This window comes from Xenopus tropicalis, chromosome 6 (genome assembly GCF_000004195.4).
Source record: "Xenopus tropicalis strain Nigerian chromosome 6, UCB_Xtro_10.0, whole genome shotgun sequence".
Taxonomy (NCBI): Eukaryota; Metazoa; Chordata; class Amphibia; order Anura; family Pipidae; genus Xenopus; species Xenopus tropicalis.
In genome coordinates this window covers 146,034,483-146,059,389 of record NC_030682.2, presented here as the reverse complement: position 1 = coordinate 146,059,389, position 24,907 = coordinate 146,034,483, and the positions used below count along the sequence as shown (strand labels likewise).

General features: G+C 44.8%; 43 non-coding genes across 43 annotated transcripts; all 43 read right to left on the bottom strand.

Annotated features, from left to right (window-relative positions):
* Positions 1–9,921: 9,921 nt before the first annotated feature.
* trnar-ucu lies at positions 9,922–10,007 on the bottom strand. Its single transcript is given in 2 exon segments — positions 9,922–9,957; positions 9,971–10,007. It is a non-coding gene; the product is annotated as a tRNA-Arg (tRNA).
* Positions 10,008–10,667: 660 nt separating this feature from the next.
* trnar-ucu lies at positions 10,668–10,753 on the bottom strand. Its single transcript is given in 2 exon segments — positions 10,668–10,703; positions 10,717–10,753. It is a non-coding gene; the product is annotated as a tRNA-Arg (tRNA).
* Positions 10,754–10,980: 227 nt separating this feature from the next.
* Positions 10,981–11,066, bottom strand: trnar-ucu. Its single transcript is given in 2 exon segments — positions 10,981–11,016; positions 11,030–11,066. It is a non-coding gene; the product is annotated as a tRNA-Arg (tRNA).
* Positions 11,067–11,086: 20 nt separating this feature from the next.
* On the bottom strand, positions 11,087–11,172 carry trnar-ucu. The gene is given in 2 exon segments: positions 11,087–11,122; positions 11,136–11,172. It is a non-coding gene; the product is annotated as a tRNA-Arg (tRNA).
* A 227-nt stretch (positions 11,173–11,399) lies between these two features.
* trnastop-uca lies at positions 11,400–11,485 on the bottom strand. The gene is given in 2 exon segments: positions 11,400–11,435; positions 11,449–11,485. It is a non-coding gene; the product is annotated as a tRNA-Sec (tRNA).
* Positions 11,486–11,506: 21 nt separating this feature from the next.
* On the bottom strand, positions 11,507–11,592 carry trnar-ucu. Its single transcript is given in 2 exon segments — positions 11,507–11,542; positions 11,556–11,592. It is a non-coding gene; the product is annotated as a tRNA-Arg (tRNA).
* Positions 11,593–11,613: 21 nt separating this feature from the next.
* trnar-ucu lies at positions 11,614–11,699 on the bottom strand. Its single transcript is given in 2 exon segments — positions 11,614–11,649; positions 11,663–11,699. It is a non-coding gene; the product is annotated as a tRNA-Arg (tRNA).
* A 21-nt stretch (positions 11,700–11,720) lies between these two features.
* trnar-ucu lies at positions 11,721–11,806 on the bottom strand. The gene is given in 2 exon segments: positions 11,721–11,756; positions 11,770–11,806. It is a non-coding gene; the product is annotated as a tRNA-Arg (tRNA).
* Positions 11,807–11,827: 21 nt separating this feature from the next.
* On the bottom strand, positions 11,828–11,913 carry trnar-ucu. The gene is given in 2 exon segments: positions 11,828–11,863; positions 11,877–11,913. It is a non-coding gene; the product is annotated as a tRNA-Arg (tRNA).
* A 21-nt stretch (positions 11,914–11,934) lies between these two features.
* On the bottom strand, positions 11,935–12,020 carry trnar-ucu. The gene is given in 2 exon segments: positions 11,935–11,970; positions 11,984–12,020. It is a non-coding gene; the product is annotated as a tRNA-Arg (tRNA).
* Positions 12,021–12,041: 21 nt separating this feature from the next.
* Positions 12,042–12,127, bottom strand: trnar-ucu. Its single transcript is given in 2 exon segments — positions 12,042–12,077; positions 12,091–12,127. It is a non-coding gene; the product is annotated as a tRNA-Arg (tRNA).
* Positions 12,128–12,148: 21 nt separating this feature from the next.
* Positions 12,149–12,234, bottom strand: trnar-ucu. The gene is given in 2 exon segments: positions 12,149–12,184; positions 12,198–12,234. It is a non-coding gene; the product is annotated as a tRNA-Arg (tRNA).
* A 21-nt stretch (positions 12,235–12,255) lies between these two features.
* Positions 12,256–12,341, bottom strand: trnar-ucu. Its single transcript is given in 2 exon segments — positions 12,256–12,291; positions 12,305–12,341. It is a non-coding gene; the product is annotated as a tRNA-Arg (tRNA).
* Positions 12,342–12,362: 21 nt separating this feature from the next.
* Positions 12,363–12,448, bottom strand: trnar-ucu. Its single transcript is given in 2 exon segments — positions 12,363–12,398; positions 12,412–12,448. It is a non-coding gene; the product is annotated as a tRNA-Arg (tRNA).
* A 21-nt stretch (positions 12,449–12,469) lies between these two features.
* On the bottom strand, positions 12,470–12,555 carry trnar-ucu. Its single transcript is given in 2 exon segments — positions 12,470–12,505; positions 12,519–12,555. It is a non-coding gene; the product is annotated as a tRNA-Arg (tRNA).
* A 128-nt stretch (positions 12,556–12,683) lies between these two features.
* trnar-ucu lies at positions 12,684–12,769 on the bottom strand. Its single transcript is given in 2 exon segments — positions 12,684–12,719; positions 12,733–12,769. It is a non-coding gene; the product is annotated as a tRNA-Arg (tRNA).
* A 341-nt stretch (positions 12,770–13,110) lies between these two features.
* On the bottom strand, positions 13,111–13,196 carry trnar-ucu. Its single transcript is given in 2 exon segments — positions 13,111–13,146; positions 13,160–13,196. It is a non-coding gene; the product is annotated as a tRNA-Arg (tRNA).
* A 117-nt stretch (positions 13,197–13,313) lies between these two features.
* trnar-ucu lies at positions 13,314–13,399 on the bottom strand. The gene is given in 2 exon segments: positions 13,314–13,349; positions 13,363–13,399. It is a non-coding gene; the product is annotated as a tRNA-Arg (tRNA).
* Positions 13,400–13,516: 117 nt separating this feature from the next.
* On the bottom strand, positions 13,517–13,602 carry trnar-ucu. Its single transcript is given in 2 exon segments — positions 13,517–13,552; positions 13,566–13,602. It is a non-coding gene; the product is annotated as a tRNA-Arg (tRNA).
* A 20-nt stretch (positions 13,603–13,622) lies between these two features.
* trnar-ucu lies at positions 13,623–13,708 on the bottom strand. The gene is given in 2 exon segments: positions 13,623–13,658; positions 13,672–13,708. It is a non-coding gene; the product is annotated as a tRNA-Arg (tRNA).
* A 21-nt stretch (positions 13,709–13,729) lies between these two features.
* Positions 13,730–13,815, bottom strand: trnar-ucu. Its single transcript is given in 2 exon segments — positions 13,730–13,765; positions 13,779–13,815. It is a non-coding gene; the product is annotated as a tRNA-Arg (tRNA).
* A 21-nt stretch (positions 13,816–13,836) lies between these two features.
* trnar-ucu lies at positions 13,837–13,922 on the bottom strand. Its single transcript is given in 2 exon segments — positions 13,837–13,872; positions 13,886–13,922. It is a non-coding gene; the product is annotated as a tRNA-Arg (tRNA).
* A 117-nt stretch (positions 13,923–14,039) lies between these two features.
* trnar-ucu lies at positions 14,040–14,125 on the bottom strand. The gene is given in 2 exon segments: positions 14,040–14,075; positions 14,089–14,125. It is a non-coding gene; the product is annotated as a tRNA-Arg (tRNA).
* Positions 14,126–14,252: 127 nt separating this feature from the next.
* On the bottom strand, positions 14,253–14,338 carry trnar-ucu. Its single transcript is given in 2 exon segments — positions 14,253–14,288; positions 14,302–14,338. It is a non-coding gene; the product is annotated as a tRNA-Arg (tRNA).
* A 21-nt stretch (positions 14,339–14,359) lies between these two features.
* Positions 14,360–14,445, bottom strand: trnar-ucu. The gene is given in 2 exon segments: positions 14,360–14,395; positions 14,409–14,445. It is a non-coding gene; the product is annotated as a tRNA-Arg (tRNA).
* Positions 14,446–14,466: 21 nt separating this feature from the next.
* Positions 14,467–14,552, bottom strand: trnar-ucu. Its single transcript is given in 2 exon segments — positions 14,467–14,502; positions 14,516–14,552. It is a non-coding gene; the product is annotated as a tRNA-Arg (tRNA).
* A 559-nt stretch (positions 14,553–15,111) lies between these two features.
* On the bottom strand, positions 15,112–15,197 carry trnar-ucu. The gene is given in 2 exon segments: positions 15,112–15,147; positions 15,161–15,197. It is a non-coding gene; the product is annotated as a tRNA-Arg (tRNA).
* Positions 15,198–15,325: 128 nt separating this feature from the next.
* trnar-ucu lies at positions 15,326–15,411 on the bottom strand. The gene is given in 2 exon segments: positions 15,326–15,361; positions 15,375–15,411. It is a non-coding gene; the product is annotated as a tRNA-Arg (tRNA).
* Positions 15,412–15,646: 235 nt separating this feature from the next.
* On the bottom strand, positions 15,647–15,732 carry trnar-ucu. Its single transcript is given in 2 exon segments — positions 15,647–15,682; positions 15,696–15,732. It is a non-coding gene; the product is annotated as a tRNA-Arg (tRNA).
* Positions 15,733–15,753: 21 nt separating this feature from the next.
* trnar-ucu lies at positions 15,754–15,839 on the bottom strand. Its single transcript is given in 2 exon segments — positions 15,754–15,789; positions 15,803–15,839. It is a non-coding gene; the product is annotated as a tRNA-Arg (tRNA).
* A 128-nt stretch (positions 15,840–15,967) lies between these two features.
* Positions 15,968–16,053, bottom strand: trnar-ucu. Its single transcript is given in 2 exon segments — positions 15,968–16,003; positions 16,017–16,053. It is a non-coding gene; the product is annotated as a tRNA-Arg (tRNA).
* A 21-nt stretch (positions 16,054–16,074) lies between these two features.
* Positions 16,075–16,160, bottom strand: trnar-ucu. Its single transcript is given in 2 exon segments — positions 16,075–16,110; positions 16,124–16,160. It is a non-coding gene; the product is annotated as a tRNA-Arg (tRNA).
* A 21-nt stretch (positions 16,161–16,181) lies between these two features.
* Positions 16,182–16,267, bottom strand: trnar-ucu. The gene is given in 2 exon segments: positions 16,182–16,217; positions 16,231–16,267. It is a non-coding gene; the product is annotated as a tRNA-Arg (tRNA).
* A 128-nt stretch (positions 16,268–16,395) lies between these two features.
* On the bottom strand, positions 16,396–16,481 carry trnar-ucu. Its single transcript is given in 2 exon segments — positions 16,396–16,431; positions 16,445–16,481. It is a non-coding gene; the product is annotated as a tRNA-Arg (tRNA).
* Positions 16,482–16,716: 235 nt separating this feature from the next.
* trnar-ucu lies at positions 16,717–16,802 on the bottom strand. The gene is given in 2 exon segments: positions 16,717–16,752; positions 16,766–16,802. It is a non-coding gene; the product is annotated as a tRNA-Arg (tRNA).
* Positions 16,803–17,144: 342 nt separating this feature from the next.
* On the bottom strand, positions 17,145–17,230 carry trnar-ucu. The gene is given in 2 exon segments: positions 17,145–17,180; positions 17,194–17,230. It is a non-coding gene; the product is annotated as a tRNA-Arg (tRNA).
* A 21-nt stretch (positions 17,231–17,251) lies between these two features.
* trnar-ucu lies at positions 17,252–17,337 on the bottom strand. Its single transcript is given in 2 exon segments — positions 17,252–17,287; positions 17,301–17,337. It is a non-coding gene; the product is annotated as a tRNA-Arg (tRNA).
* A 128-nt stretch (positions 17,338–17,465) lies between these two features.
* On the bottom strand, positions 17,466–17,551 carry trnar-ucu. Its single transcript is given in 2 exon segments — positions 17,466–17,501; positions 17,515–17,551. It is a non-coding gene; the product is annotated as a tRNA-Arg (tRNA).
* A 21-nt stretch (positions 17,552–17,572) lies between these two features.
* Positions 17,573–17,658, bottom strand: trnar-ucu. Its single transcript is given in 2 exon segments — positions 17,573–17,608; positions 17,622–17,658. It is a non-coding gene; the product is annotated as a tRNA-Arg (tRNA).
* A 21-nt stretch (positions 17,659–17,679) lies between these two features.
* Positions 17,680–17,765, bottom strand: trnar-ucu. Its single transcript is given in 2 exon segments — positions 17,680–17,715; positions 17,729–17,765. It is a non-coding gene; the product is annotated as a tRNA-Arg (tRNA).
* Positions 17,766–17,786: 21 nt separating this feature from the next.
* trnar-ucu lies at positions 17,787–17,872 on the bottom strand. The gene is given in 2 exon segments: positions 17,787–17,822; positions 17,836–17,872. It is a non-coding gene; the product is annotated as a tRNA-Arg (tRNA).
* Positions 17,873–17,893: 21 nt separating this feature from the next.
* trnak-uuu lies at positions 17,894–17,979 on the bottom strand. The gene is given in 2 exon segments: positions 17,894–17,929; positions 17,943–17,979. It is a non-coding gene; the product is annotated as a tRNA-Lys (tRNA).
* Positions 17,980–18,107: 128 nt separating this feature from the next.
* On the bottom strand, positions 18,108–18,193 carry trnar-ucu. Its single transcript is given in 2 exon segments — positions 18,108–18,143; positions 18,157–18,193. It is a non-coding gene; the product is annotated as a tRNA-Arg (tRNA).
* Between the last annotated feature and the right edge of the window lie 6,714 nt (positions 18,194–24,907).

Sequence of the window (24,907 nt, the reverse complement as noted above, 5' to 3'; positions counted from 1 at the left end):
AATAGTAATAATGTCGGAGGGTAGTTATCTTAGTGGTGTAAATGAGCCCCTTCAGGCATTACAGTGTGAAATGGCCCTGGGTCCTGAGGGGCCCCCACTGGCGCTAGGGGCTGTAGGGACCTTACTGCACCCCCCCCACCCGCGCTGTCTCCTGACCCCTAACACCACCTTGTCATACTGTACTGGATACAACTGTCTCCCACCTTACCATACTATACACACCTTACTATAACTATAGCTCGTTCCTTGTACCTCTTCCCTTTCCCACAAACCCTCTTGCCTTACTATACACACCTTACTATAACTATAGCTCGTTCCTTGTACCTCTTCCCTTTCCCACAAACCCTCTTGCCTTACTATACACACCTTACTATAACTACAGCCCTTTCCCTGTACCTCCTCACTTTCCCCCAACCCTCTTGCCTTACTATACACACCTTACTATAACTATATCCCTTTCCCTGTACCTCCTCACTTTCCCCCAACCCTCTTGCCTTACTATACACACCTTACTATAACTATATCCCTTTCCCTGTACCTCCTCACTTTCCCCCAACCCTCTTGCCTTACTATACACACCTTACTATAACTATATCCCTTTCCCTGTACCTCCTCACTTTCCCCCAACCCTCTTGCCTTACTATACACACACCTTACTATAACTATACCCCTTTCCCTGTACTTCCTCACTTTCCCCCAACCCTCTTGCCTTACTATACACACCTTACTATAACTACAGCCCTTTCCCTGTACCTCCTCGCTTTCCCACAAACCCTCTTGCCTTACTATACACACCTTACTATAACTACAGCCCTTTCCCTGTACCTCCTCGCTTTCCCCCAACCCTCTTGCCTTACTATACACACCTTACTATAACTACAGCCCTTTCCCTGTACCTCCTCACTTTCCCCCAACCCTCTTGCCTTACTATACACACCTTACTATAACTATACCCCTTTCCCTGTACCTCCTCACTTTCCCCCAACCCTCTTGCCTTACTATACACACCTTACTATAACTACAGCCCTTTCCCTGTACCTCCTCACTTTCCCCCAACCCTCTTGCCTTACTATACACACCTTACTATAACTATACCCCTTTCCCTGTACCTCCTCACTTTCCCCCAACCCTCTTGCCTTACTATACACACCTTACTATAACTATACCCCTTTCCCTGTACCTCCTCACTTTCCCCCAACCCTCTTGCCTTACTATACACACCTTACTATAACTACAGCCCTTTCCCTGTACCTCCTCACTTTCCCCCAACCCTCTTGCCTTACTATACACACCTTACTATAACTATACCCCTTTCCCTGTACCTCCTCACTTTCCCCCAACCCTCTTGCCTTACTATACACACCTTACTATAACTACAGCCCTTTCCCTGTACCTCCTCGCTTTCCCCCAACCCTCTTGCCTTACTATACACACCTTACTATAACTATACCCCTTTCCCTGTACCTCCTCACTTTCCCCCAACCCTCTTGCCTTACTATACACACCTTACTATAACTACAGCGCTTTCCCTGTACCTCCTCACTTTCCCACAAACCCTCTTGCCTTACTATACACACCTTACTATAACTACAGCCCTTTCCCTGTACCTCCTCACTTTCCCCCAACCCTCTTGCCTTACTATACACACCTTACTATAACTATAGCCCTTTCCCTGTACCTCCTCACTTTCCCCCAACCCTCTTGCCTTACTATACACACCTTACTATAACTACAGCCCTTTCCCTGTACCTCCTCACTTTCCCCCAACCCTCTTGCCTTACTATACACACCTTACTATAACTATAGCCCTTTCCCTGTACCTCCTCACTTTCCCACAAACCCTCTTGCCTTACTATACACACCTTACTATAACTATAGCCCTTTCCCTGTACCTCCCCACTTTCCCCCAACCCTCTTGCCTTACTATACACACCTTACTATAACTATAGCCCTTTCCCTGTACCTCCTCACTTTCCCACAAACCCTCTTGCCTTACTATACACACCTTACTATAACTACAGCCCTTTCCCTGTACCTCCTCACTTTCCCCCAACCCTCTTGCCTTACTATACACACCTTACTATAACTACAGCCCTTTCCCTGTACCTCCTCACTTTCCCCCAACCCTCTTGCCTTACTATACACACCTTACTATAACTACAGCCCTTTCCCTGTACCTCCTCACTTTCCCCCAACCCTCTTGCCTTACTATACACACCTTACTATAACTACAGCCCTTTCCCTGTACCTCCTCACTTTCCCCCAACCCTCTTGCCTTACTATACACACCTTACTACCGTGTTTCCCCGAAAATAAGACACTGTCTTATATTTTTTTAAGCTCCAAAATATGCACTAGGACTTATTTTCAGGGGATGTCTTATTTTTCCATGAAGAAGAATACAGTACACATTTATTCCATCGTTTGGGTGGGTGTCTTATTTTCGGGGGGTGCCTTATTTTCCGAGGGGGTGAAAAATCGGCGGGGGTGCCTTACTTTCGGAGGATGTCCTATTTTCGGGAAAACAGGGTATAACTATAGCCCTTTCCCTGTACCTCATCATTTCCCACCAACCCTCTTGCCTTACTATACACACCTTACTATAACTATAGCCCTTTCCCTGTACCTCCTCACTTTCCCCCAACCCTCTTGCCTTACTATACACACCTTACTATAACTACAGCCCTTTCCCTGTACCTCCTCGCTTTCCCACAAACCCTCTTGCCTTACTATACACACCTTACTATAACTACAGCCCTTTCCCTGTACCTCCTCACTTTCCCCCAACCCTCTTGGCTTACTATACACACCTTACTATAACTACAGCCCTTTCCCTGTACCTCCTTACTATACACACTGCAGCACTTTCCCAGAAAAGAGGGAAACCTGTTTAACCCCTGCCCCAAAGGCTGAGCCCCACTTTGCACCCAGCTCAGAATTAGATTTAAACAACAATGTAACAACCAACTAAATCTGCGGTCATTTATTTTTCTTTTTAGTAACGTTGATCCCAATACAGAGAGTGAAGCACAGAACCACACAGACCAACCGCAGGGTGGCTATGATTACCTCCCTCTATAAATATCTGTTTGATAGTGAATTTCCCTATAAGTCTATCTCTCCCTACTCACAGACGGGTTAACTTGCCCTTAGAATGAGACTGTGCCCCCCAGACTCACCGGGTAAGTACATGATGCCGGCCCATTTCTCCCCAGTTTCTGGTTTGGTTCCATTAGTGCCAGTGTTGGAGCTGCGGCACATCCGGACCCAGCAGGGCGAGTGTCACCCACACGGCTCAGCCCCAGATTAAGGGACAAAGGGATTAAGGTCAATGTGTGGGGAATCCACTTAGAGAAAGGTGAGTAAGAGCCGACAATACAAGGGCAGATTCTGACCCAACCCAAACCCTAGGGTTCCACTCAGTCATTTGCCCAGAGCCAGGAAACCATTGGCTGATACAGGGCCCCCCAGTAGGGTGGGGGCGGGGCCTAATCCCATGAGATCTGTGGGCCCGGGCACCTGGCTATAAGGGCCAAACTACTCAAGGGCTCAGTCAACATCTGAAGGACTTGGTCCAATATGTAATAAAAGGCACTAAGTTTGCACAGGAGCAGTAACCCATAGCAACCAATCAGCAGGCAGCATTTACTGCACACGTGTTTGAAAGCAAACATCTTATTTGTTGCTATGGGTTACTGCTCCCAGGAAAACTAATATGTAATAAAAGGCACTACGTTTGCCCAGGAGCAGTAACCCATAGCAACCAATCAGCAGGCAGCATTTACTGGTCACGTGTTTGAAAGCAAACATCTTATTTGTTGCTATGGGTTACTGCTCCCAGGAAAACTAATATGTAATAAGAGGTACCAGCAGTAACCCATAGAAACCAATGAGATGTTTGCTTTTAAACAGGTGGCCGGCAGATTCTGCACACTGATTGGTTGCTATGGGTTACTGCTGTTCCCAATTTTAGGGAAATGTACTTTATCAACAGCCAAGTGATCCCCAGAGACCCCACATATGGAACCTTTTCTCCACTTGCTTTGCTCCTCTCGGCCACTAGATGTCTCACTTCTGTATTAATAAAAGGGAGGCAGAAGCCGGGCAGATCCTTATGTTGAAGCACTTATTAAAGGAACAGTAACACTAGAAAATGAAAGAGCTTTAAAGTAATAAAAATATAATGCACTGTTGCCCTGCACTGGTAAAACTGGTGTGTTTGCTACAGTAACACTACTATAATTTATATAATAAGCTGCTGTGTAGCCACGGGGGCAGCCATTCAAGCTGGAAAAAAGGAGAAAAGGCACAGGTTACATAGCAGATAACATATAAGCTCTGTAGAATACAATGGTGTTTTATCTGTTATCTGCTATGTGCCTGTGCCTTTTCTCCTTTGAATGGCTGCCTCCATGGCTACATAGCAGCTTATTTATATAAATTATAATAGACTTTCTGAAGTAAACACACAACTTTTACCAGTGCAGGGCAGCAGCACATTATATTTTAGTTACTTTTATACACTTTTATTTTTTGGTGTTACTGTTCCTTTAACCCCTGGGGCATCTCTGTGCTGCTGGGCCAGATGGTGGCAGATTCCTTGCTACAATACCCTGTATGGATCAGTATTAGTTATAACCAACTGCACCCCTACAGATGATTCTGAACTACAACTCCCAGCCTAGCTGTTTCTTATTAACTTACCATACACAGTATCCCACAGTTTTAACCCCTTCCTTGACACAATCTTGCTGTTCTATGTACACTATAGCACTGCTGCATCTTACACATCCCGCCACCGCAGGGTGCCTTACTGTCCCCACTACCCTTAGTGACCCCAGTCACACATTCAGTGAAACAAATAAAAAGCCTGTGATTCTACTGCTGGTTTTGTCTGGGCTGACTACTCTCAAAGGGTTTCTAAACCCAAAATCTGAATTTGCTGTCGGCTTGCTCAGAATGCTTCTCTGGGCAATTTAAATTAACTTTCTATTTTGAAAGGTTCTTCAGATAATTCCAGTTTTAGACTACTTATATCAGACATCCGCTGCACTAGGGTTAACAGACTCTACATGGCATACATAGCTTGGTATTAGCAGTCTAAAACTGCTGCATTCTGAGAGATGACTAAAAACAGAAAATACATGGTAATTGCAGAAGCTATATGTTTATATTGACCCAGTTTGGGGGTTTAGTTCCCCTTTAACTGATGTGAGTGCATGTGGGGTGAGCTTATACACACTGGGGTCATTTCCTCTATGAATGGGAATTGTGCCAGCGGCATTGTGTGAGTGGCATTGTGTGAGTGGCATTGTCACAGCTCCATCCGGCAGAACACAGGATCCATTGGGCGGAAAGGAAAGTCCCACTGGAACAGAACCAGCTGTTTGTCTGTTTTGGACCATGAAGATGCCCTTAGGCACCACTATTACAATTTGCCATTGTAGCCGGCAATCGCTGGGCACTCACACAAGCGCACACGTGCCCATCTCCCAGAACTGGTACCAACCCAGTCTCCCCCCCCACTGCAGCCACTCACGGCCCATGTGAGCCATAAAATCACTTTATGGCAATCTGTGGCTTCTGGCAAATGGGAGCTGCTGTAAGGTGCCATAGACACTCACTATTTATTGGGCTGGCAGTAACCCTTCCAACACTTTCCCCTGTCTCTGCCCCTATATCTTAGGTACCTACCTAGTGCTACCAACCCCTATTTCTGTAGGGAAATGAGAGCAGGGCAGGCAGTAACCCTTCCAACACTTTCCCCTGTCTCTGCCCCTATATATTAGGTACCTACCTAGTGCTACCAACCCCTATTTCTGTAGGGAAATGAGAGCAGGGCAGGCAGTAACCCTTCCAACACTTTCCCCTGTCTCTGCCCCTATATATTAGATACCTACCTAGTGCTACCAACCCCTATTTCTGTAGGGAAATGAGAGCAGGGCAGGCAGTAACCCTTCCAACACTTTCCCCTGTCTCTGCCCCTATATATTAGGTACCTACCTAGTGCTACCAACCCCTATTTCTGTAGGGAAATGAGAGCAGGGCAGGCAGTAACCCTTCCAACACTTTCCCCTGTCTCTGCCCCTATATATTAGGAACCTACCTAGTGCTACCAACCCCTATTTCTGTAGGGAAATGAGAGCAGGGCAGGCAGTAACCCTTCCAACACTTTCCCCTGTCTCTGCCCCTATATATTAGATACCTACCTAGTGCTACCAACCCTATTTCTGTAGGGAAATGAGAGCAGGGCAGGCAGTAACCCTTCCACACTTTCCCCTGTCTCTGCCCCTATATATTAGGTACCTACCTAGTGCTACCAACCCCTATTTCTGTAGGGAAATGAGAGCAGAGCAGGCAGTAACCCTTCCAACACTTTCCCCTGTCTCTGCCCCTATATATTAGGTACCTACCTAGTGCTACCAACCCCTATTTCTGTAGGGAAATGAGAGCAGGGCAGGCAGTAACCCTTCCAACACTTTCCCCTGTCTCTGCCCCTATATATTAGGAACCTACCTAGTGCCACCAACCCCTATTTCTGTAGGGAAATGAGAGCAGGGCAGGCAGTAACCCTTCCAACACTTTCCCCTGTCTCTGCCCCTATATATTAGATACCTACCTAGTGCTACCAACCCCTATTTCTGTAGGGAAATGAGAGCAGGGCAGGCAGTAACCCTTCCAACACTTTCCCCTGTCTCTGTCCCTATATATTAGGTACCTACCTAGTGCTACCAACCCCTATTTCTGTAGGGAAATGAGAGCAGAGCAGGCAGTAACCCTTCCAACACTTTCCCCTGTCTCTGCCCCTATATATTAGGTACCTACCTAGTGCTACCAACCCCTATTTCTGTAGGGAAATGAGAGCAGGGCAGGCAGTAACCCTTCCAACACTTTCCCCTGTCTCTGCCCCTATATATTAGGAACCTACCTAGTGCTACCAACCCCTATTTCTGTAGGGAAATGAGAGCAGGGCAGGCAGTAACCCTTCCAACACTTTCCCCTGTCTCTGCCCCTATATATTAGATACCTACCTAGTGCTACCAACCCCTATTTCTGTAGGGAAATGAGAGCAGGGCAGGCAGTAACCCTTCCAACACTTTCCCCTGTCTCTGCCCCTATATATTAGGTACCTACCTAGTGCTACCAACCCCTATTTCTGTAGGGAAATGAGAGCAGAGCAGGCAGTAACCCTTCCAACACTTTCCCCTGTCTCTGCCCCTATATATTAGGTACCTACCTAGTGCTACCAACCCCTATTTCTGTAGGGAAATGAGAGCAGGGCAGGCAGTAACCCTTCCAACACTTTCCCCTGTCTCTGCCCCTATATATTAGGAACCTACCTAGTGCTACCAACCCCTATTTCTGTAGGGAAATGAGAGCAGGGCAGGCAGTAACCCTTCCAACACTTTCCCCTGTCTCTGCCCCTATATATTAGGTACCTACCTAGTGCTACCAACCCCTATTTCTGTAGGGAAATGAGAGCAGGGCAGGCAGTAACCCTTCCAACACTTTCCCCTGTCTCTGCCCCTATATATTAGGAACCTACCTAGTGCTACCAACCCCTATTTCTGTAGGGAAATGAGAGCAGGGCAGGCAGTAACCCTTCCAACACTTTCCCCTGTCTCTGTCCATTGAATAATTTAGTTTATCATAAAACATGCATTAGACACAGTCTGTTAACCTATAAGAAGCCAATAGTCACAGTCCAGGGAATCAGGAGTTGGTTGGACACAGAATCAATGCCAGCCGAATGCCAAGAGTTTTTACTCAATAATTCTTGTTAGACCCGAGGTCGCCCGGACGAGACTCCATATTGATTTTTACTGCGGGATCTGACAAAAATTTTGTAAGCTTCTCTGTAACATTTAATATCTGAGTATAAAAAGGATTATTGGCCCGGAAACTGCAGAGGAACGAGATATTCTGGGCTTTGAATTACTGCCCCGAAAGGATAATTCCTTAGTATTGTTAGTGCTCACTACCTTCTCTAACTAAGCTTTAGTATCTACTCCTTAAGGTCTAGATCTCCTCCATCAAATCCTCATTTATTCCCGACTTCCTCCTATCCTCATTCCTTCTGACCAACCCTGATACCTACTGTAACTAAGCTTTAGTATCTACCCTTAAATGTCTATTTGTCCTCCTATCCTCATTCCTTCTGACCAACCCTGATACCTACTGTAACTAAGGTTTAGTATCTACCCTTTAATGTCTAGCTGTCCTCCTATCCTCATTCCTTCTGACCAACCCTGATACCTACTGTAACTAAGCTTTAGTATCTACCCTTTAATGTCTAGCTGTCCTCCTATCCTCATTCCTTCTGACCAACCCTGATACCTACTGTAACTAAGCTTTAGTATCTACCCTTTAATGTCTAGCTGTCCTCCTATCTTCATTCCTTCTGACCAACCCTGATACCTACTGTAACTAAGGTTTAGTATCTACCCTTTAATGTCCTCCTATCCTCATTCCTTCTGACCAACCCTGATACCTACTGTAACTAAGGTTTAGTATCTACCCTTTAATGTCCTCCTATCCTCATTCCTTCTGACCAACCCTGATACCTACTGTAACTAAGGTTTAGTATCTACCCTTTAATGTCCTCCTATCCTCATTCCTTCTGACCAACCCTGATACCTACTGTAACTAAGGTTTAGTATCTACCCTTTAATGTCCTCCTATCCTCATTCCTTCTGACCAACCCTGATACCTACTGTAACTAAGGTTTAGTATCTACCCTTTAATGTCCTCCTATCCTCATTCCTTCTGACCAACCCTGATACGGTGATACCTACTGTAACTAAGGTTTAGTATCTACCATTTGAGGTCTAGACCTCCTCCAGCAAATCCTCATTCATTCCTGACTTTAATCATGGAAAAAGTTCTTTGGGGGTGCCAAATAAGGACTGTGATTGGCTATTTGGTAGCACCCATGGGGACTGCTGGCCTGCAGGAGGCTCTGCTTGGAGGAAAACTTGCCTTCAAGACAGAAATTTAAAAATGGCATCTACTTTGGGGGCACTGAGAGCAACATCCAAGGGTTGATGAGCACCCTGTTGCCCCCGAGCCACTGGTTGGGGATCACTGCTCTAAGGTCTAGACCTCCTCCCACTAATCCACATTCATTCCTGCCCATCTCTGATACCTGCTTTAAGCCCAGGCTTCCTAAGGACCTACTCTACCCCAGGCTGCGTACCCACCATCCATCTGCCCAGTAGATATAAACTATGTAATAATCAGGGAGGCACCAAATCCAGGATTTGGTTTGGAATTCGGCAAAGATTCAGCCCTTTTTAGCAGGATTCAGATCCGGCCAAATCCACGCTCCCGGCCAAACCGAATCTCGTGTGACTTTTCATTAGTGATGCACCACTTTGTTGGGTTCGGCCGAACCCCATAACCCACCCTGAGGGATTAAGCCGAATCCCGAACCGAATCTGAATTAACATATGTTAATTATGATCGGAAAGGGAAAATGTATTTCCCCTCACCATTAACCCTTTCCGAATGCTAATTATAATATGCTAATTTATGCTAATTAGGATTCAGATTCTGAACCCTTCCAAAAAAGCCTGAATTCGGCCCAAATCCAAAACCAGGATTCGGTGCATCCCTACATTTCGTCACATAAGCACATAAGGTGAAAAATCTTCTCACATGGTTCTTTTTATCTCCACGCCTCCTTCATTTGCATAAACAAATTAGGATTTCGATTCGGTTAAGTATTCGGCCAAATCCCAAAATATTGGATTCAGTGCATTCCTCTGACCAATGACTAATATGTTGGGCCTTATTGGCACCTGGCATTTAAATGCCGACTCTGGTGAGAGCCAAACCCACAACCTTTGAATACCTTTATTTATCTAGAAGTCCAATGCGCTATCCATTGCGCCACAGAGCCAGTCATACGCATTTAAAAGCCGACTCTGGTGGGACTCGAACCCACAACCTTTGAATACCTTTATTTATCTAGAAGTCCAATGCGCTATCCATTGCGCCACAGAGCCAGACATACGCATCTAAAATACCAACTCTGGTGGGACTCGAACCCACAACCTTTGAATACCTTAAATTATCTAGAAGTCCAATGCGCTATCCATTGCGCCACAGAGCCAGACATACGCATTTAAAATGCCGACTCTGGTGGGACTTGAACCCACAACCTTTGAATACCTTTATTTATCTAGAAGTCCAATGTGCTATCCATTGCGCCACAGAGCCAGTCATACGCATTTAAAAGCCGACTCTGGTGGGACTCGAACCCACAACCTTTGAATACCTTTATTTATCTAGAAGTCCAATGTGCTATCCATTGCGCCACAGAGCCAGTCATACGCATTTAAAAGCCGACTCTGGTGGGACTCGAACCCACAAACTTTGAATACCTTTATTTATCTAGAAGTCCAATGCGCTATCCATTGCGCCACAGAGCCAGACATACGCATCTAAAATACCAACTCTGGTGGGACTCGAACCCACAACCTTTGAATACCTTAAATTATCTAGAAGTCCAATGCGCTATCCATTGCGCCACAGAGCCAGACATACGCATTTAAAATGCCGACTCTGGTGGGACTCGAACCCACAACCTTTGAATACCTTTATTTATCTAGAAGTCCAATGTGCTATCCATTGCGCCACAGAGCCAGTCATACGCATTTAAAAGCCGACTCTGGTGGGACTCGAACCCACAACCTTTGAATACCTTTATTTATCTAGAAGTCCAATGCGCTATCCATTGCGCCACAGAGCCAGACATACGCATCTAAAATACCAACTCTGGTGGGACTCGAACCCACAACCTTTGAATACCTTAAATTATCCAATGCGCTATCCAATGCGCCACAGAGCCCAACATACGCGTTTAAAATGCCGAATCTGGTGGGACTCGAACCCACAACCTTTGAATACCTTAAATTATCTAGAAGTCCAATGCGCTATCCATTGCGCCACAGAGCCAGACATACGCATTTAAAATGCCGACTCTGGTGGGACTCGAACCCACAACCTTTGAATACCTTTATTTATCTAGAAGTCCAATGCGCTATCCATTGCGCCACAGAGCCAGTCATACGCATTTAAATGCCGACTCTGGTGGGACTCGAACCCACAACCTTTGAATACCTTTATTTATCTAGAAGTCCAATGCGCTATCCATTGCGCCACAGAGCCAGACATACGCATCTAAAATACCAACTCTGGTGGGACTCGAACCCACAACCTTTGAATACCTTAAATTATCCAATGCGCTATCCAATGCGCCACAGAGCCCAACATACGCGTTTAAAATGCCGACTCTGGTGGGACTCAAACCAACAACCTTTGAATACCTTAAATTATCTAGAAGTCCAATGCGCTATCCATTGCGCCACAGAGCCAGACATACGCATTTAAAATGCCGACTCTGGTGGGACTCGAACCCACAACCTTTGAATACCTTTATTTATCTTGAAGTCCAATGCGCTATCCAATGCGCCACAGAGCCCAACATACGCGTTTAAAATGCCGACTCTGGTGGGACTCGAACCCACAACCTTTGAATACCTTAAATTATCTAGAAGTCCAATGCGCTATCCATTGCGCCACAGAGCCAGACATACGCATCTAAAATTCTGACTCTGGTGGGACTCGAACCCACAACCTTTGAATACCTTTATTTATCTAGAAGTCCAATGCGCTATCCATTGCGCCACAGAGCCAGACATACGCATTTAAAATGCTGACTCTGGTGGGACTCGAACCCACAACCTTTGAATACCTTCATTTATCTAGAAGTCCAATGCGCTATCCATTGCGCCACAGAGCCAGACATACGCATTTAAAATGCCGACTCTGGTGGGACTCGAACCCACAACCTTTGAATACCTTTATTTATCTAGAAGTCCAATGCGCTATCCATTGCGCCACAGAGCCAGACATACGCATTTAAAATGCCGACTCTGGTGGGACTCGAACCCACAACCTTTGAATACCTTTATTTATCTAGAAGTCCAATGCGCTATCCATTGCGCCACAGAGCCAGACATACGCATTTAAAATGCCGACTCTGGTGGGACTCGAACCCACAACCTTTGAATACCTTAAATTATCTAGAAGTCCAATGCGCTATCCATTGCGCCACAGAGCCAGACATACGCATCTAAAATTCTGACTCTGGTGGGACTCGAACCCACAACCTTTGAATACCTTTATTTATCTAGAAGTCCAATGCGCTATCCATTGCGCCACAGAGCCAGACATACACATTTAAAATGCTGACTCTGGTGGGACTCGAACCCACAACCTTTGAATACCTTTATTTATCTAGAAGTCCAATGCGCTATCCATTGCGCCACAGAGCCAGACATACGCATTTAAAATGCCGACTCTGGTGGGACTCGAACCCACAACCTTTGAATACCTTTATTTATCTAGAAGTCCAATGCGCTATCCATTGCGCCACAGAGCCAGACATACGCATTTAAAATGCCGACTCTGGTGGGACTCGAACCCACAACCTTTGAATACCTTTATTTATCTAGAAGTCCAATGCGCTATCCATTGCGCCACAGAGCCAGATATACGCATTTAAAATGTCGACTCTCGCGGGACTCGAACCCACAACCTTTGAATACCTTTATTTATCTAGAAGTCCAATGCGCTATCCATTGCGCCACAGAGCCACACGTACGTGTCTAAAATGCCGACTCTGGTGGGACTCGAACCCACAACCTTTGAATACCTTTACTTATCTAGAAGTCCAATGCGCTATCCATTGCGCCACAGAGCCAGACATACGCATCTAAAATTCCGACTCTGGTGGGACTCGAACCCACAACCTTCGAATACCTTAAATTATCTAGAAGTCCAATGCGCTATCCATTGTGCCACAGAGCCCAACATACGCATTTAAAATGCCAACTCTGGTGGGACTCGAACCCACAACCTTTGAATACCTTTATTTATCTAGAAGTCCAATGCGCTAACTATTGCGCCACAGAGCCAGTCATACGCATTTAAAAGCCGACTCTGGTGGGACTCGAACCTACAACCTTTGAATACCTTTATTTATCTAGAAGTCCAATGCGCTATCCATTGCGCCACAGAGCCAGACATACGCATTTAAAATGCCGACTCTGGTGGGACTCGAACCCACAACCTTTGAATACCTTTATTTATCTAGAAGTCCAATGCGCTATCCATTGCGCCACAGAGCCAGACATACGCATTTAAAATGCCGACTCTGGTGGGACTCGAACCCACAAACTTTATTCATTTAGAAGTACAATGCGCTGTCCATTGCGCCACAGAGCCAGTCATACGCATTTAAAAGCCGACTCTGGTGGGACTCGAACCCACAACCTTTGAATACATTTATTTATCTAGAAGTCCAATGCGCTATCCATTGCGCCACAGAGCCAGACATACGCATTTAAAATGCCAACTCTGGTGGGACTCGAACCCACAAACTTTATTCATTTAGAAGTACAATGCGCTGTCCATTGCGCCACAGAGCCAGTCATACGCATTTAAAAGCCGACTCTGGTGGGACTCGAACCCACAACCTTTGAATACCTTTATTTATCTAGAAGTCCAATGCGCTATCCATTGCGCCACAGAGCCAGTCATACGCATTTAAAAGCCGACTCTGGTGGGACTCGAACCCACAACCTTTGAATACCTTTATTTATCTAGAAGTCCAATGCGCTATCCATTGCGCCACAGAGCCAGACATACGCATTTAAAATGCCGACTCTGGTGGGACTCGAACCCACAACCTTTGAATACCTTTATTTATCTAGAAGTCCAATGCGCTATCCATTGCGCCACAGAGCCAGACATACGCATTTAAAATGCCGACTCTGGTGGGACTCGAACCCACAACCTTTGAATACCTTTATTTATCTAGAAGTCCAATGCGCTATCCATTGCGCCACAGAGCCAGACATACGCATTTAAAATGCCGACTCTGGTGGGACTCGAACCCACAAACTTTATTCATTTAGAAGTACAATGCGCTGTCCATTGCGCCACAGAGCCAGTCATACGCATTTAAAAGCCGACTCTGGTGGGACTCGAACCCACAACCTTTGAATACCTTTATTTATCTAGAAGTCCAATGCGCTATCCATTGCGCCACAGAGCCAGACATACGCATTTAAAATGCCAACTCTGGTGGGACTCGAACCCACAACCTTTGAATACCTTTATTTATCTAGAAGTCCAATGCGCTAACTATTGCGCCACAGAGCCAGTCATACGCATTTAAAAGCCGACTCTGGTGGGACTCGAACCCACAACCTTTGAATACCTTTATTTATCTAGAAGTCCAATGCGCTATCCATTGCGCCACAGAGCCAGACATACGCATTTAAAATGCCGACTCTGGTGGGACTCGAACCCACAACCTTTGAATACCTTTATTTATCTAGAAGTCCAATGCGCTATCCATTGCGCCACAGAGCCAGACATACGCATTTAAAATGCCGACTCTGGTGGGACTCGAACCCACAACCTTTGAATACCTTTATTTATCTAGAAGTCCAATGCGCTATCCATTGCGCCACAGAGCCAGATATACGCATTTAAAATGCCGACTCTCGCGGGACTCGAACCCACAACCTTTGAATACCTTTATTTATCTAGAAGTCCAATGCGCTATCCATTACGCCACAGAGCCAGACATACGCATCTAAAATTCCGACTCTGGTGGGACTCGAACCCACAACCTTCGAATACCTTAAATTATCTAGAAGTCCAATGCGCTATCCATTGTGCCACAGAGCCCAACATACGCATTTAAAATGCCAACTCTGGTGGGACTCGAACCCACAACCTTTGAATACCTTTATTTATCTAGAAGTCCAATGCGCTAACTATTGCGCCACAGAGCCAGTCATACGCATTTATAAGCCGACTCTGGTGGGACTCGAACCCACAACCTTTGAATACCTTTATTTATCTAGAAGTCCAATGCGCTATCCATTGCGCCACATAGCCAGACATACGCATCTAAAATACCAACTCTGGTGGGACTCGAACCCACAACCTTTGAATACCTTAAATTATCCAATGCGCTATCCAATGCGCTATCCAATGCGCCACAGAGCCCAACATACTCGTTTAAAATGCCGACTCTGGTGGGACTTGAACCCACAACCTTTGAATACCTTTATTTATCTAGAAGTCCAATGCGCTATCCATTGCGCCACAGAGCCAGACATACGCATTTAAAATGCCGACTCTGGTGGGACTCGAACCCACAACCTTTGAATACCTTAAATTATCTAGAAGTCCAATGCGCTATCCATTGTGCCAAAGAGCCAAACATACGCATTTAAAATGCTGACTCTGGTGGGACTCGAACCCACAACCTTTGAATACCTTTATTAATCTAGAAGTCCAATGCGCTATCCATTGCGCCACAGAGCCAAACATATGCATTTAAAATGCCGACTCTGGTGGGACTCGAACCCACAACCTTTGAATACCTTTATTTATCTAGAAGTCCAATGAGCTATCCATTGCGCCACAGAGCCAAACATACGCATTTAAAATGCTGACTCTGGTGGGACTTGAACCCACAACCTTTGAATACCTTTATTTATCTAGAAGCCCAATGCACTATCCATTGCGCCACAGAGCCAGACATACGCATTTAAACTGCCGACTCTGGTGGGACTCGAACCCACAACCTTTGAATACCTTTATTTATCTAGAAGTCCAATGCGCTATCCATTGCGCCACAGAGCCAGACATAAGAATTTAAACTGCCGACTCTGGTGGGACTCGAACCCACAACCTTTGAATACCTTTATTTATCTAGAAGTCCAATGCGCTATCCATTGCGCCACAGAGCCAAATATATGCGTTTAAAATGCCAACTCTGGTTGGACTCGAACCCACAACCTTTGAATACCTTTATTTATCTAGAAGTCCAATGCGCTATCCATTGCGCCACAGAGCCAGACATACGCATTTAAAATGCCGACTCTGGTGGGACTCGAACCCACAACCTTTGAATACCTTTATTTATCTAGAAGTCCAATGCGCTATCCATTGCGCCACAGAGCCAGACATACGCATTTAAAATGCCGACTCTGGTGGGACTTGAACCCACAACCTTTGAATACCTTTATTTATCTAGAAGTCCAATGCGCTATCCATTGCGCCACAGAGCCAGACATACGCATTTAAAATGCCGACTCTGGTGGGACTCGAACCCACAACCTTTGAATACCTTTATTTATCTAGAAGTCCAATGCGCTATCCATTGCGCCACAGAGCCAAACATACGCATTTAAAATGCCGACTCTGGTGGGACTCGAACCCACAACCTTTGAATACCTTTATTTATCTAGAAGTCCAATGCGCTATCCATTGCGCCAAAGAGCCCAACATACGCATTTAAAATGCTGACTCTGGTGGGACTCGAACCCACAACCTTTGAATACCTTTATTTATCTAGAAGTCCAATGCGCTATCCATTGCGCCACAGAGCCAGACATACGCATTTAAAATGCCGACTCTGGTGGGACTCAAACCCACAACCTTTGAATACCTTTATTTATCTAGAAGTCCAATGCGCTATCCATTGCGCCACAGAGCCAGACATACGCATTTAAAATGCCGACTCTGGTGCGACTCGAACCCACAACCTTTGAATACCTTTATTTATCTAGAAGTCCAATGCGCTATCCATTGCGCCACAGAGCCAGACATACGCATTTAAAATGCCGACTCTGGTGGGACTCGAACCCACAACCTTTGAATACCTTTATTTATCTAGAAGTCCAATGCGCTATCCATTGCGCCACAGAGCCAGACATACGCATTTAAAATGCCGACTCTGGTGCGACTCGAACCCACAACCTTTGAATACCTTTATTTATCTAGAAGTCCAATGCGCTATCCATTGCGCCACAGAGCCAGACATACGCATTTAAAATGCCGACTCTGGTGCGACTCGAACCCACAACCTTTGAATACCTTTATTTATCTAGAAGTCCAACGCGCTATCCATTGCGCCACAGAGCCAGGCATACGCATTTAAAATGCCGACTCTGGTGCGACTCGAACCCACAACCTTTGAATACCTTTATTTATCTAGAAGTCCAACGCGCTATCCATTGCGCCACAGAGCCAGACATACGCATTTAAAATGACGACTCTGGTGGGACTCGAACCCACAACCTTTGAATACCTTTATTTATCTAGAAGTCCAATGCGCTATCCATTGCGCCACAGAGCCAGACATACGCATTTAAAATGCCGACTCTGGTGGGACTCGAACCCACAACCTTTGAATACCTTTATTTATCTAGAAGTCCAATGCGCTATCCATTGCGCCACAGAGCCAGACATACGCATTTAAAATGCCGACTCTGGTGGGACTCGAACCCACAACCTTTGAATACCTTTATTTATCTAGAAGTCCAATGCGCTATCCATTGCGCCAAAGAGCCCAACATACGCATTTAAAATGCTGACTCTGGTGGGACTCGAACCCACAACCTTTGAATACCTTTATTTATCTAGAAGTCCAATGCGCTATCCATTGCGCCACAGAGCCAGACATACGCATTTAAACTGCCGACTCTGGTGGGACTCGAACCCACAACCTTTGAATACCTTTATTTATCTAGAAGTCCAATGCGCTATCCATTGCGCCACAGAGCCAGACATACGCATTTAAACTGCCGACTCTGGTGGGACTCGAACCCACAACCTTTGAATACCTTTATTTATCTAGAAGTCCAATGCGCTATCCATTGCGCCACAGAGCCAAACATACGCATTTAAAATGCCGACTCTGGTGGGACTCGAACCCACAACCTTTGAATACCTTTATTTATGTAGAAGTCCAATGCGCTATCCATTGCGCCACAGAGCCAGACATACGCATTTAAAATGCCGAATCTGGTGGGACTCGAAACCACAACCTTTGAATACCTTTATTTATCTAAAAGTCCAATGCGCTATCCATTGCGCCACAGAGCCAGTCATACGCATTTAAAATGCCGACTCTGGTGGGACTCGAACCCACAAACTTTGAATACCTTAAATTATCTAGAAGTCCAATGCGCTATCCATTGCGCCACAGAGCCAGACATACGCATTAAAAATGCTGACTCTGGTGGGACTTGAACCCACAACCTTTAAATACTTTTCTTTATCTAGAAGTCTAATGCGCTATCCATTGCGCCACAGAGCCAGACATACGCATTAAAAATGCCGACTCTGGTGGGACTCGAACCCACAACCTTTGAATACCTTTATTTATCTAAAAGGATAACAAAGAGACAAGGAATCCTGTGTTTCTTTTGACAGAGGACTCAGTGCAGTGTTTTTGTGAGTGCTTATGGTATATTTACATAGTCTTTTCTGAGATTTTACTTTTCCTTCAGCCAGACAACATGATCATAATCAGGCTCTGGGGGGATTCAAACCCCAGCACTTTGCTCAATCTACACTGATTATTGAGTGCTTTTTCCGTTTAATGAACCGAGTTGATTTAACCCTAGCAGTGCCCTGACTCGGTGCCCCGAGGGCCCCCTACAGACTGGCACGTTCCCCTGAGCCGCATTCCTGCCATGGCCGGCTACAGACGGTTGGTTAGTCTCAACCAGAATATTGTATATCATTACAGGAACCACAGTCCAAAAACAGCAAGTTCAGGGTATTATTGTGAGGAAGGAGACGTGTATTTAGGATTTATTTTTTTCTGCAGCAAAACCACAGATTTGTTAAAAATGTGATTTTTGTGTGTGTGAATCTGAGTCCTATTGCTTTAATGTGTGTTTATTTCCCTGGGCCCCCGGGGCAGGATATACTGTATAATGGGATACACATTGCCTGGATGCTATTAAAGGGGTAGTTCACCTTTTAGCATCATGTAGGCAATGATATTCTGAGACAATTTGCAACTGGTCTTCAATTATTTTTTTTTTTTTTAGCTTTTTCAGATATAGGTATGGGTTAAAGGATTCCCTTTTCTCTGTAATAATAAAACAGTACCTGTACTTGATCCCAACTAAGATATAATTACCCCTTATTGGGGCAGAACAGCCCTATTGGGTTTATTTAATGGTTAAATGATTCCCTTTTCTCTGTAATAATAAAACAGTACCTGTACTTGATCCCAACTAAGATATAATTAACCCTTATTGGGGGCAGAACAGCCCTATTGGGTTTATTTCATGGTTAAATGATTCCCTTTTCTCTGTAATAATAAAACAGTACCTGTACTTGATCCCAACTAAGATATAATTACCCCTTATTGGGGCAGAACAGCCCTATTGGGTTTATTTAATGGTTAAATGATTCCCTTTTCTCTGTAATAATAAAACAGTACCTGTACTTGATCCCAACTAAGATATAATTACCCCTTATTGGGGCAGAACAGCCCTATTGGGTTTATTTAATGGTTAAATGATTCCCTTTTCTCTGTAATAATAAAACAGTACCTGTACTTGATCCCAACTAAGATATAATTACCCCTTATTGGGGCAGAACAGCCCTATTGGGTTTATTTAATGGTTAAATGATTCCCTTTTCTCTGTAATAATAAAACAGTACCTGTACTTGATCCCAACTAAGATATAATTACCCCTTATTGGGGCAGAACAGCCCTATTGGGTTTATTTAATGGTTAAATGATTCCCTTTTCTCTGTAATAATAAAACAGTACCTGTACTTGATCCCAACTAAGATATAATTACCCCTTATTGGGGGCAGAACAGCCCTATTAGGTTTACAGTATGACCAGTTGCTAGGAATAGGACATTCTATAACACACTGAAGCCCCATACTGGCCTATAGATACTTAACTGCAGCAGTGCAGTAAATCATAGCAACCAATCAAAGCAGAGATTTTAATAATAAACTTGTAGCAGACTGATCCCAATGTAATTGCTGATTGGTTGCTATGGACAACTGCAGATTAGATTTTAGGGTTAATCCTCTCCTCTAGTGTATAGCCCTAGGCCATGGGCAACCAGAAGTGCCACCACTTGCCCTTCATAGTCGTTATAAGGGTGGGTACACCTTTAAGCTAACTTTTAGACTGTTATAGAATGGCCTATTCCTGACAACTTTGCAGTTGGTCTTTATTCATAGGTTTCTGAATTACTTGCATTTCTCTTCTGCCTCTTTCCAGTTTTCAAATAAGAAGGGGGGGTCACTGACCCCGGCAGTCAAATCCGACTGCTCTGTTATTGTTTCTTTGTATTACTTATCTTTCTATTCAGTTCCTCTCCTAGTCATATGCCTATCTCTCGTTCTAACCACTGCCTGGTTGCTAGGGTAAATAAGACCCGAGCAACCACATAGCTGCTTAAATACAAGTTTGGGAGAGCTGCTGAACAAACATGAAAAAATAAAAATTGACCAATTGCAAATGGTCTCAGAATATCATTGCCTACATGATAGTATAAGGTCATTTAATGGGGAACTGCCCCTTTAAGACCGGTATTTTCAGTTTAGCTTCGTTTTATCTGTTTTCCCCAGTACTGTGCCCTTCTATGGAACTCTGTGCGGCTTTCATTAATAATAATACTCATAAAAATGGAGATTTTTAATTAAATTCCCCTATAAGTAATAGTGCGGCCGTCTCGCTGTGTTTGTGCTACTGTGAGTGGCTGGTTATTTTATTCCCAGTCTCAGTGGGAAACGCCGGAATGATGGGTAATTAAATACACAAGGGCATTGGGCTCACACTATAAGGCGATGGGGTGATGAGAGAATAGAAATTCCCTGTGTCGGGGTCACTAAAGGGGTAGTTCAGCTTTAAGTTAACATTTAGTATCATATAGACAATTCTTGGAAACTTTTCAATTGGTCTTCATTTTTTATTGTGTATAATTGAATTAATTACTCCTGACTCTTTGCAGCTTTCAAATGGGGGTCACTGACCCCGGCAGCCAAATCCTATTGCTCTGTGAGGCTCCAGTTTTATTGTTATTGCTACTTTTTATTTCTTATATTTCTATCTAGGTCCTCTCCTAAGGGTTAGACTGGGATGCCGGGACACCGGGAAAATACCCCAGCAGCCCAGGCCCGACCCTATTGGCGCTTCCCCTGGCCACTGATGTTCTCCCCTGATGCATTCACATATAGTGGAGGACGTCGGGCGGGGGCCCCTGCGGGAAAGGGGGGGGTTAAGGGGTCCGCGGCGGGGGTCCCTGCAGGGGACGGGTACCTTGGGGAGCCCCGGTGGGCCCTGCATCTCCCATTCCGACCCTGCCTCTCCTACTCATATTACATATATAATATATATATATATATAATTACAATCTCTCATTTAAACCACTGCCTTGTTACTAGGGTGGTTTAGACCCTAGCAACCAGACAGCTGCTAACATTCCAAACTGAAGAGCTACTGCACAAAGAGCTAAATAATTCAAAAACCACAATGAATAAAAAATAAAGACCAATTGCAAATTATCTCAGAATATCACTCTCTACATCACACTAAGGTGTACAACCCATTTAAACAGTATATAATTTATCTGAGGGGTTCACAGATGCAGCGTACATTGGTGAAGTATCTGGCACACACATATCATATGGTTCCCGCTGTGTGTATAGAATGTACTGGGCATACCCTAGAGGTCTGAAAGATGCTGCTTCTAAATTAACCCTTTCAGCCCCAGTCTCCTGTGGGTTTCTATGCACACGTGCTGTGTTACAGCTTGTTTGGGCAGGGTGCATACTTGGCCTTGGCTCGTAACCTTTATATACATCCCTGGCTACAGATAAACATCTCAGTCAAGGGCAGTCCAACGATACTGAAGGGCTAGTATGTTAGTGAATGTACTCTTTCAAGCAACTTTGCAATTGGTCTTCATTAAATATTTGTTATAGTTTTTTTTTAAATTATTTTTCCTGCTCTCACATAGGGGGTCACTGACCCCGGCAGCAATATAAAACTATTGTTCTGGGAGACTACAATTTTATTTTTATTGTTACTTTTTGTTCCTTATCTTTTTATTTAGTCCCTCTTCTATTTATATTCCAGTCTCTTATTTACACCACTGCCTGGTTGCTTAGGTAAGCAGGACCCTAGCAACCAGATAGCGGCTGAAATTCCAAATTGGAAGTTAAGCTACACAGATATAAGTGTTACTGTTCCCAGCTTGCCTTCCTCCCACCATGTTTTCCTACAGTCGCCATTTTGCCCTACTGCCAAATAGGGGTGCTTTAACACTTTTTCCCTAGATCTACCTAAGTGACCCCTTGTTTATTTTTATTTCAGGTGTTAAAGTGTATATGGACCTTTTATTTGAACATAAATGAATATGGACTGGTAAAACCCTCAACTGGCTAATTAAAAGCAGACAGGGACAGTGCCACATAGGTGGGAATTATTGGTGCTTTTGTGTTTTAGTGAATGGCCACTAGATGGCACTGTGCAATTTGGGGTTCTGGATGTACCGTTTCCTATACATTGACCAGACTATGGAGCTGGGGCACATGTGGTTATAAGAAGGGTATTTATATCACAGTGTTTGTTACTGCTTGGACCTGAGGAAGGGCGGCTAAGCTGAAACAAGCAGTACCACAATGTCATACTAAAATATGGCAACTTCAGCCTGGTGCGACAGTGATTCCCAACATTGCAGAGAGGTTTGAGACCTCCACTGAGCGTGTGAGTAGACTGCCAACTATTCACCTATTCTAATATAGAGAGTGCTATTGTTGTTACACCTGTGTTATAATGGTTACTTACCAGCTCATCTCCCTGAGGGGTATCCCTTAGCACCCTTGTAAGTCCCCAGTGGCCCAGTATCTCACCCCAATACAGGTATAGGACCCGTTATCCAGAATGCTCGGGACCAAGGGTATTCTGGATAAGGGGTCTTTCCATAATTTGGATCTCCATACCTTAAGTCTACTAAAAAGTCAATAAAACATTAATTAAACCCAATAGGATTGTTTTGCATCCAATAAGGGGTAATTATATCTTAGTTGGGATCAAGTACAGGTACTGTTTTATTATTACAGAGAAAAGGGAATCATTTAACCATGAAATAAACCCAATAGGGCTGTTCTGCCCCCAATAAGGGGTAATTATATCTTAGTTGGGATCAAGTACAGGTACTGTTTTATTATTACAGAGAAAAGGGAATCATTTAACCATGAAATAAACCCAATAGGGCTGTTCTGCCCCCAATAAGGGGTAATTATATCTTAGTTGGGATCAAGTACAGGTACTGTTTTATTATTACAGAGAAAAGGGAATCATTTAACCATTAAATAAACCCAATAGGGCTGTTCTGCCCCCAATAAGGGGTAATTATATCTTAGTTGGGATCAAGTACAGGTACTGTTTTATTATTACAGAGAAAAGGGAATCATTTAACCATTAAATAAACCCAATAGGACTGTTCTGCCCCCAATAAGGGGTAATTATATCTTAGTTGGGATCAAGTACAGGTACTGTTTTATTATTACAGAGAAAAGGGAATCATTTAACCATGAAATAAACCCAATAGGGCTGTTCTGCCCCAATAAGGGGTAATTATATCTTAGTTGGGATCAAGTACAGGTACTGTTTTATTACTACAGAAAAAAAGGAAACTTCTGTATTATTTGATTAAAATGGAGTCAATGGGAGACGTGGTTTTCGTAATTCGGAGCTTTCTGGATAATGGGTTTCCGGATAAGGGATCCGATACCTGTACTTCAGACTGTTCCCAAGTTTGCCGGTTTGCCAGCAGGTAGGTGCCCTGTATAAACTGAAGTGGGATCTTGCCCTAGAAGTTTGTGCCAGGAAAGGGTTACACTAATACCACGTTTAGGAGAAAAAATGTGGAGACATTTTCCAAATGCAGCAGAACCTCACAAAAATATCAATTGTTGTGTAAGGAGGCAATAAATATGGATTTTTACAAGCTGTTGTCGTCCCCTGGGGCAAGAGACATCCTTATTACACAGGTATTTACTGGCGTGTAATGGTACAAGCACTTGTTCCCGTGAGCGTGCACTCAGCGCGGGTATCTGGGAAAGATACGAAGTCTATTTGGTTGCTATGGGGCTAATGACCGCAGGCAAAAGTAGAAATATAATATCATACAGACTGATTTATGGCCACCAGGGGGCCCCAGAGGGGGTGTGGGGGGCCCTGGGGTAACAGCCCTGGTCAGCTTTGCGCACCCCAGTCTGCGCTCCTGTTCCTGATCCTGATAGTTCCTGATTGCCCCCTCCATCCCAATCCTGTTCCAGACTTTCAGCCTCTCCAGTCTCATACCTGCCTTGTTATTTGATTGCAAAAAAAGGGAAAGTTGTGCTGAACCCCTACATTATAAACCATTAGGCCGGGGTACAATGAGGCAACAAGAGCCCCTCTGCACCTACCCATTATCAATATACTGTATATATATATATATATATATATAGGGCATTAAGCCACTGAGAACCATGAAAGCAAATAAGTTGCAGATAAAACCCTGTCCCTTTGTTAAATGTATAAGGAAGCAGTAGAATTCTTAATGAAAGTGAGTGTAGGACAGGCCAGACTGGGGGTGAGTGAGTGTAGGACAGGCCAGACTGGGGGTGAGTGAGTGTAGGACAGGCCAGACCGGGGGTGAGTGAGTGTAGGACAGGCCAGACCGGGGGTGAGTGAGTGTAGGACAGGCCAGACCGGGGGTGAGTGAGTGTAGGACGGGCCAGACCGGGGGTGAGTGAGTGTAGGACTGGCCAGACCGGGGGTGAGTGAGTGTAGGACAGGCCAGACCGGGGGTGAGTGAGTGTAGGACAGGCCAGACCGGGGGTGAGTGAGTATAGGACAGGCCAGACCGGGGGTGAGTGAGTGTAGGACAGGCCAGACCGGGGGTGAGTGAGTTTAGGACTGGCCAGACCGGGGGCGAGTGAGTGTAGGACAGGCCAGACCAGGGGTGAGTGAGTGTAGGACTTGCCAGACTGGGGA